At 36.7% G+C, this 9,030-nt stretch overlaps 1 long non-coding RNA gene across 2 annotated transcripts; it reads left to right on the top strand.

Annotated features, from left to right (window-relative positions):
* The first annotated feature begins 255 nt into the window (after positions 1–255).
* LOC143676447 (uncharacterized) lies at positions 256–7,044 on the top strand. Of its 2 annotated transcripts, none has more exons than XR_013172090.1 (4): positions 256–454; positions 5,573–5,674; positions 6,620–6,730; positions 6,915–7,044. It is a non-coding gene; the product is annotated as an uncharacterized LOC143676447 (long non-coding RNA). The 2 variants fall into 2 exon arrangements; XR_013172091.1 differs by having other exon boundaries at positions 5,573–5,748.
* Positions 7,045–9,030: the final 1,986 nt, after the last annotated feature.

The raw sequence follows: 9,030 nt of genomic DNA, 5'->3' as shown, positions 1-9,030 counted from the left end.
TCCAATCAGCAGCTCCACTTAAACACCTAACTTGTCCAAACAGAGCTCTTGATTTGCCCCAACCCAAACCCTCAGCTACCTAGTTCTTGCCACCCTATTTCGACAGCACCAATGTCCACCCCTTGTTCTGTGGGTGGGGGTGAGGAATAAACACGACAGTGCAAAACAAAATCTTAGAGTCATTCTTGATTCTTTAAATACCTTTATCACGTCACATCCCCTAAGTTCACCCTTTATTAAGTCACAAAGATACTACTTCCCATATATACCTTGAATCTAGAGACTGCTACCTCTACTCTAATTCAAACCACCATCATTTCTCAACTAGACTAAAGCAAAACCTCCCAATTGGTCTTCCTATAAATACTCTTGCCTCGATAGACCTTCCTCAGAGCAGAAAGAATGACATTTTCAAGACAAAAATCAGATCATATCATTCCAATATCCTCTCGCTGTAAGTAAAATACTATTTAAACTCCTTACTAAAGCCTAAAGAGCCCCAAATCATCTAGCCTCTGTTTACCTCTCCTGCCTAATCTCACATGACTCTTTTTATTATTTGCTACCTTCTATCCTCAGTGACCTTCCATCATTTCCTCTGATACATCCCTCACACCCACATTTAGTCTCTGCCCAATTGCCATGATTTAATTTCTTCATAGTACTTACCACTCTCTAAAATCATCTCATTTGTTTATTGGTCATTTTTACCCCCCAGCCACACACTATTTCATCTCCACTAGAGAAGAGACTTTTCCCTCAAGATCCTTGTGTAATCCCCAGGTCCTGGCAAACTGACAATCACATAATTAATATTTAGTAAATATTCATTGAATAAATGAATTAAGAGGCAGTAAGACATGCTTGGTATCAAATTTTATCTTCAATCCCATATTATTGCCAACAGAAATAATTGTCAATGCAAGAAAGGAGATGATCGCAGGTATCTGATAATGTTGTTCAAATTATACAAAACCAAGCTCTCCTTTAGAGCCTGCCCTTCTCATTAATTACCAGCATATTGACCAATGTTTTTGACTGAGATGTTGCAATATTACCTAAATTAGGTTGAAAACTGTTTTAGGCCACTGCTTTACAGCATCTTTAATTGTTAGAACAGTTTTTGCAGAGAAATTGTGCTGCATTCAACAAGAGAAGCCTGTAAATTGCAATGAAGCATCAACTTCCATCAGCACATTTTTCTTCCTCTCTCCATCTCTTATTTAAATATTTAAAATTAATTTATGGCTTGAAGGAGGTATACAGGAGGCCTGAAGATGAAAACAAGATTGTTAGCAACAGTGAAATATATGCAAGTTCAAATTGTGGTTGGTCATTCTGGTAACGCAGTGTTAATATTGTGAAATGAGTGAAATGGCTCTAGTTCAGTTTTAGTTTTTATGGATATTAATCATAGGTTTTCCCAAAAGGAAATCTAAAACCAGTGAGTCCAGCTGCATTTTTATCTCTACCCTAAGGAAGGATGAGGAGACTTGCTTCCAGATACTTTGAGTACAGTACTTAAAAAAGAATTAATTGGGATATATGAAGTGTTCGCTTCTCTCTGCCTAGAAAAATGAACTCCTCTCATTTGGGACCTCAGAATACAGTTCCCTGCATTTGGGCAATGCACACAAATGCATCATTACTTCAATCACTTCTATTCAAGAAAATAACTTAATATGTGAAAAAAGAAACTGTAAAGCATGATATACATTTATAACAATATCATTACTAATTTTAAACAAACTGATGTTTCTACCCTTGAGTAATTGAACTATTAAAAAGCAGTCCATGTTAATACTATTTATATCAACAATTGGCTAACAGAAGAAATTAAATTTAAAAATTATTGTTATATTTTACTTGAAGTAATATTTGGCAAGTTGGAAAATGAAAATAAGAGAACCTAAGGAAAGCCTAAAGAAAGGCAAAGACATGTAGGGAAGGTTGGCTTTCAAAGGCTTTTCACAGGGTGGAGGGGCCTTTAACATTAGCCTTGTCCAGTGTGTGTGTGTGTGTGTGTGTGTGTGTGTGTGTGTGTGTGTGTGTGTGTGTGTGTAATGTAATAAATAGTAAATACATCTGGTAAAATTCTGTTGTTGTGCTTGTATCTTATAACTGCTAGATTATGCAGTTATTCTTAGTGCAATGGTGTACATTTTTATACAGCTATAAATCTAACCAAAGCTCCCTATAGTAGGTATTGGGGCTTCTCATCTTTGAGACTCTTAGGCCAAGCATATGGCCCAACATCTAATGAGGTCTGAAAAAAATGAATGCCAAGGAAGCAATTGAAAAATTATTAAGTAGCAACTATCCTGAAAGTGACCAGGGAAAAATTATGTGACTCTATGTGTTTTATCAAATCAAAAGAAGTTTGCCTCAAATCAGTTGTAAATTTAAGAGTCTGTCTATGTGTCTCTTTACAAGCAATGTATTTTATAACTGTATGTGCATTCCTTCACAAGCCTACTTTAAAATAAAAATATTGTATTCTAGCTTTATTCTGTTTTGGCTACAGATCCTGGCATCTAGATCATATTATTAAGTTTACTATTGCTCAACTCAAAAGTATCAGCTGAAATGTAAAATTCAGCCACGTTTATAAAAAGGATTTGAAAAGAGGTGGCAATTAGATGAAATTAAGGATCTGTAAAAGCTATGCAGGTAGACATAAACCCAAATATGTACACTTTTCTAAGAGCAAATGGATAATTATTCAAATCATGGTTAAAAACATAGTGAAAGAAAAGGCAAAATAGAGTTGATTTTTATTAGATAAAACGAAACTTAAGGAAATTAGGCCTAACCCACTTATGAACATGTTTAGAACAGCTCACTCTTTAAAAAGGAATTAACATTTTCAATTGTCTAGGATATTATTTATAAATGCCATAATTATGTAATGAAAGAACAGAGTTAATGAAATCCACACAGTGAAATTTCATTAGTTAAGCAGTAGATATTAATTTAAAAGGTATTGGTATTATAAAATAAAATATTACCTTATTTTTTGTTTCATATATTGAGTTACAAACTGTATATTTTCCAAAAATATATACAAAAAGAGATATCCCCTCTTCCATTTAGATCTAATATGTAAATATCCTCATAATGTACATCCTCAAATATATTTTGAAATATACACAACTTTGAGGGCAAGAGTTCTGTCTTTTTAAGCTTTTTATTCCCCAAACACTCAACACAATGTTTTGCACTCAATTAGGTAGAAAATAAATAACAATGATATTTATAGTGAAAGATAAAGACAGAGTTGACTGAGAAAACTTATCAGAAAATGTCATCCTTACTTGCATTCGCATTTACCAATTACATGATCATCTTCTAGAATGAAAAAGCTTACATTACAGGTGACAAATTCAAGTCTCATGAATATTTCAGAGAAGTCAATAATAAAGTTAGATGCTTGATTCAAAACAAAGTTTCTTTTATTACATGAGAAAGAATTTTTATATTGTTACAAATTATCTGAGGCAACTTTTTAAGTAAATTTAATTATGAAAAAAGCTGAAAAATTAAACATGAAACATGAAATGAAAAGGTGACAAAACGAAAAATATATTTTAAATGCCTGAAACTTCAATTTGATGTTAAACAATTTTTTTGCTATATACATATGATGCAAATGTAGATTCAATCACTTGTCATGAAACATCAGAAATCCTCTACTACTTATTTACTATGTGGCCTATTTATTCTGAGTAAATTTTCTAAATGTGCAGTTTCATAGAAAATAATATTCTAAAATCATAGGCACTGGATTTTAATTTTTTAGAAGAATATTTCTACTGAGAACTGTATGTAGGAAATGATTGTGAGCACTGAAATGCTTGGTGATCTAGACTGAGTCAGGTATGTTGGATTCAGCTAAACAATTTTTTCTGTATATTTATGAATCAGTTAATATATATTTCGCTGTGGAAAATTCTAGAGATCATGTGGTTCAAGGTTATTTAACACAACAGTTCAGAGATTTCAGATTTCTGGGTCTTCCCCATGATTCTCTTAGCTTTCACTTCATAATTGCAAGGTATTTGCAGCTGTCCCAAACATAGCTTTACAACTTGTAAACATTCAAAGGAAATGCTTCTTTTCAAGTATAGAGAAATATTTCCCAGAAGTTCCCTAATAGACTTTTCTTGTTCAAATAGGATTACCAGGTACTGATTAAACTAATCAACATTCATCCTCTGGGGCTGGGGAAAGGTTTCACCTGCCATGGACAGATGGAAAAAAAAATGGGGCTCTCTTGGCAAATAAATAAGGCTGTTGAGGAGAGGACAGATAAAACAGTGCCTCTGCAAAATTCAAATGAAACTGACTTCACTCTACTATTCAATCTTTAGAGTTATACAGACCTTTTTAGAGACTGGCTTCTAGATACAAGGATCATTTTTCAGTTTATCTGTCTAGCTTTGACTTCTGTAGCTATGGTATATACGGGTAAGGGGTTTTCCACTGCCCCATCTCTGATGCTCTTGCAGACAAACTTGCTATGATTAGTTCTGCTCAGAATTCATCTCTACTTAACCTATTTATTCTAGTTTTCCAGGCTGCTGCCCACCTATGACAGAAAGTACCTCTGGGTGTGCAGAGGATTTGAATGGTAGAAATTCTTCACCAACAGAACAGTCAACCTAGTTAACTTACCCATTTCCCTCAGATAGCATGATTCAATAGTGTTTCAGTGTTCTCAAGGTAGAAGGATAGAGCATAATTTCTTAAAAGTTCTCAACTTAAATTACAAGTTTAGCCTATTTAAACCTATGTATATGGAACGCCATTTGCACCCTAGGACTGAAACTTATAATAAACATTAAGCAACATGACAAAAGGAAAACAATCTTGGACCAAATTCTTCCGTGTATGCTTTTCTCTGCATGCAAACAGACATGAAGTAGTCATATAATCTGTTCCTACAAGCTTAGTAATATTCTGAGGTTTAAGTATTTCAACAGCCCCTTGCCTGGAAGGTTGGTTTGTGGCATGTTTAACATTACTTCAGGGCCAGGATTCCACTAATCTTCTAAAGAGAGTCAAGGCAGAATTGTCCATGCTTTGTAAAGACCAATCAGAATTCTAAACCAGTACATTATCCCAGCAAGTTTTCCTCCCATTCATAGAAGGACTGAGTTGCTTATTATTTCTAGTCCTTGCACATGGGTTTCCACCCTTGTGGAAAATAATCAAATCTATCAAGCAGATTAAAATATAATTACTTAAAACTCTTCAGTATTAACTCCTTCTGGGTGTGAATTCTTAATTAGGGTCTTTAAAATGCTAACAAATCACTCCTGAGTCATATATTCCTGAGGAGGGTACTTGCCTTACTGTTATAGATTAAAATTTACACACATATAACTTTATATATGCTGACACATTATGATGTAAATTAAAGACAATGTAACACATTATTATTAAAGCTCCCACTCTGACCTTTTTGAAAATTCTTACATAGAGCAGGGACCTAGAAGCCTAGAGTATATGCAAAGCTTTATGCCTCCTTTCTCAGTGCAAGGTTCCCTGCCCGTTTTGTCATTGTCTACAGGTCTGCGTGGTGACTGGGGAATTTGAGTGGGAATGTTGAACTAACAGACTTCTGTAAAACTGGCCAAACTGCCTGCCTTGATGCCAACACCAGACGGCTAGTGTATGAGATCTTTAAGGTCCATTTGTACTTGCACCCCACAGAATTGTAGGGGTACTCTAAGATTCAGGAATGCGGTGAATATTGACTTCTAACCCTCTTCATTCTTCCCCAGATGAAGCTGAGAAAAGTTTTCACAGTCTGCATGTCAGACTTTTATTTTGAGACACATTTGGGAGAAAGAGATTTATGAGAACATTTCTGTTTCCAGGCCTCCAGGGGCTTGGCTGCCAGCCCTGATACCCACAGAAAACCAGAAAGAATAACTGAGCATCTGGTTCTCTGCAGAGCCCTTTCCCCATGGACTCCTGCCCTTCATCCAGGGGTTCTTCTGGCCAGGAGCTACCCAAAGGAATATTAAGGGAGTAGCAGCCTACTGAGCTTTTCCTAAACTCCCCCTGCCCCTTTTCATTGATAGTTGAGCCCCTCAGAGCAGAGTTGAAGCCTTAGGGAGCAGAGCCCAGGCCAGACTTCAGGAAGGCTGAACTCTGCATGAGACACAGTGAACAAAGAAACAGCACTTTTTTTTTTTTTTTTTCTCCAATTCACTGTCCTGGCTTGGCTTGCCCATTGCAGAGGTCTCAAGCAAAATCTAAAACACACAAAAGCAAAAGAGTATCCTTCGTGTATGCTAACATTTCCCATCTGCACCCGGCCTTCCTAAACGCTGATGTCATAGCTCTGGTGGCAAGTATAAAAGGCCCTCATTCAAGGCCCCCTCTTCCAGAGGTCCCTTCCCATCTCTGTGCCAGGGGCTTGTAACCAGCAGCTGCTCCAGAGAAATGAATACTCAGGCTCCCTCGGATTTCTCAGGCTGGCCCTCTCTGGAGGTCTTCCCTGCCTTTCCTCCACACGGGGGGGGGGGGGGGGGGGGCAGGGCATCTAAAGCCTGAAATTAGATATTGGCCAGCAATGACTTTTAACCGTTCACAAAATTCTCTCTTACAGAACTGTCCATAGCTCTGAAGCCAGGAATGGAATCACTGATCTGTAAACAGAAGGGGAAGAACTTCCAGATCCTGGGGTCCGATTACAAGGATTACACTGTGGAATCTTAGGGTATGAGAGGTGCTTAAATCCTGAATTTTGGGCAGTCAAGAACAGGGAATGCCCTATTTGGTTTTTTGGTGACTTCACCATTAATTGTGTGCTGTGGGTCCCTTGCTCCTGGTGTTCTGAAATGTCGACCACAGATGAACCACTGCATGTCTCTGCAGTAGTCATTTTTCTCCCATGTCTCCAGATTTCTGGTTAACTCTGCCGCAGAGGCTGGAGCCTGGAGATTTCCCACATCAGGAGTGTTTTCAGCTTCCTTAGCACTGGTCCTTAAAAAAACGCAAAATGATATTCCTGCAATAAATGGCCAAACCTCATTTCTTTTCTGCTCTGGTCTTTAAAAGGTAACATAGTACAGAACTCTTAATATTTTACACACACACACACACACACACACACACACACACATAGATATATATAATTAGAAGTCTGGAATACAATTAATTTGCATCAACTGAGGATGTTGCAACAATCCTTCCTGTGTCCTCTGGGAACTAGAAAGTTTATTTGTTGGCTGGTTGGGGTTTTTTCAAATGGCTCGGAGTTTTTGGTAATTGGGATTTGAAGTTCTCCTTCAGGGACATTGTAATGCTTAGTTTTACTTGGGCTTGAATCTTTTCTTACTGACTGTCCAGACTTCAATACGGTGGGAACACCCAGTGCTGTGCATCTGGGGTCTATCACAATTGATCCTCTTCTTGTCACTAAAGAATCCCCAACTTCCCACCAATAGTCTAACAGGAGTAAAACTTCTCTCAAAGCTGTAAAACTTTGGTCAAACCAATATAGAAAGTCCCCACTATATGCATATATCTTGATGCATATAGTCTTGATACGCATCAAGACTATAACCAAGATGATGATATATTTGAGATTAGGTTTGGAGGCTGAACTAAGCAAGCTAGAGATGAACCATCCGGGTAGTGATTTGTAGCACCCCTGCCACATGCATACAACTGAGAGACATGCCTTTACACTCCTCTGTGCCTTAGCTCCACAACCTCAGAGGATATAAAACCAGAAGATCTCTGAAGTGAACAAGTGGTCCCCAAAGGACTCCTGAATGTTTTCTACCAATCCTTACTATGTTTTTAGAGCTCATCTGTCAAGGGGCATCAGAATATTAGAGATTCAGATTTACCATAGAAATGGATCATTAGAAACAATCAGAATTGTTCTCCTAATACCCAGTTTGTAGCCTTTCATTTTGGGGTTCCTGGGTCCAGTCTTCCCTTGCAGATGAATGCAGTTGGAGACATATTTGGAAAGGTTGGCTCAGCACAATGTTGTAGGAGGCACTGAGAATCAGAAGGAGAGGGGGGCAGGGATATTTAGAGTTTTGAGAGAAGGGGTAAATTATATGAATGAGAAGAGAGCAAAGAATTTAAACTTACAGAAAAATTTAGACCCAGCCTAAAAGAAAAACTAAGAATTCCTCAAGTCTCCAAGGTATAAACTTTCAAAATTATTCGTTTTACTGAAAGTGAAAAGAAAAGAACAAAACCTGAAAGATCTTATATTTGATTTTAAAAATTATATAGCCCAAAGAGAAGTGTTTAGAACATAGTTAAGAGTTGAATGACTTAAAAAAGAAATCAGAGGCGGTGCAAGCGTAGCTCAGTGTTAGAATTCTTGCCAATCATGCCAGAGACCCGGGTACGATTCCCAGAGCCTGCACATGCCAAAAAAAAAGAAGAAAGAAAGAAATCAGAGTATATGACCTGCAAGGATAATTGACATTGGTTGTATCCTGGAAAATCCATTTATGATTATAAATGATTTCTAATTTCTCCAAAGAGAAGAAACATCTGGAGGATTAAGGCATTCATGACCTTGTGGTCTTTCAAAAGCCATACTAATCTTATTTTATCTAAAAGATACGAAACCTTTGTTAATAATAAAATATGATATTTATAAAATTATGAAAATTGTGCTAAATTCTTTTCATGGGTAGTTCAGTTATTCTCTATACTACCCTATGAATTGTTATTCGTCTTATAAATGAATATTTAAAAATAATTTATCATTTCTGTGCTTAAACCTGCCTACCAGTATCTTTGGTCAATAGTAAAATAATTCACTATTATTCTTTCGTCCACAAAAATTAAAGCAATGAAACATGAAGAGGCAGAAATTCAAATTATGAGACTTTCACACTAAAATCTGATTGACTAGATTTTTTTTAGTATATATTTTTGTTATTTAAGATTAAGCTTCATTGCATGCAACAGAAGCTTAAATCTAATGCCTTAACAATATTTTTTTCCATACCATGAAATTCACAAATGGGTAGCTCTGGATTG

The sequence above is a fragment of the Tamandua tetradactyla genome, chromosome 3 (genome assembly GCF_023851605.1).
Source record: "Tamandua tetradactyla isolate mTamTet1 chromosome 3, mTamTet1.pri, whole genome shotgun sequence".
Lineage (NCBI taxonomy): Eukaryota > Metazoa > Chordata > Mammalia > Pilosa > Myrmecophagidae > Tamandua > Tamandua tetradactyla.
Note: the sequence above shows the minus strand (reverse complement) of the source record. Positions and strands in the feature narration are given on the sequence as shown.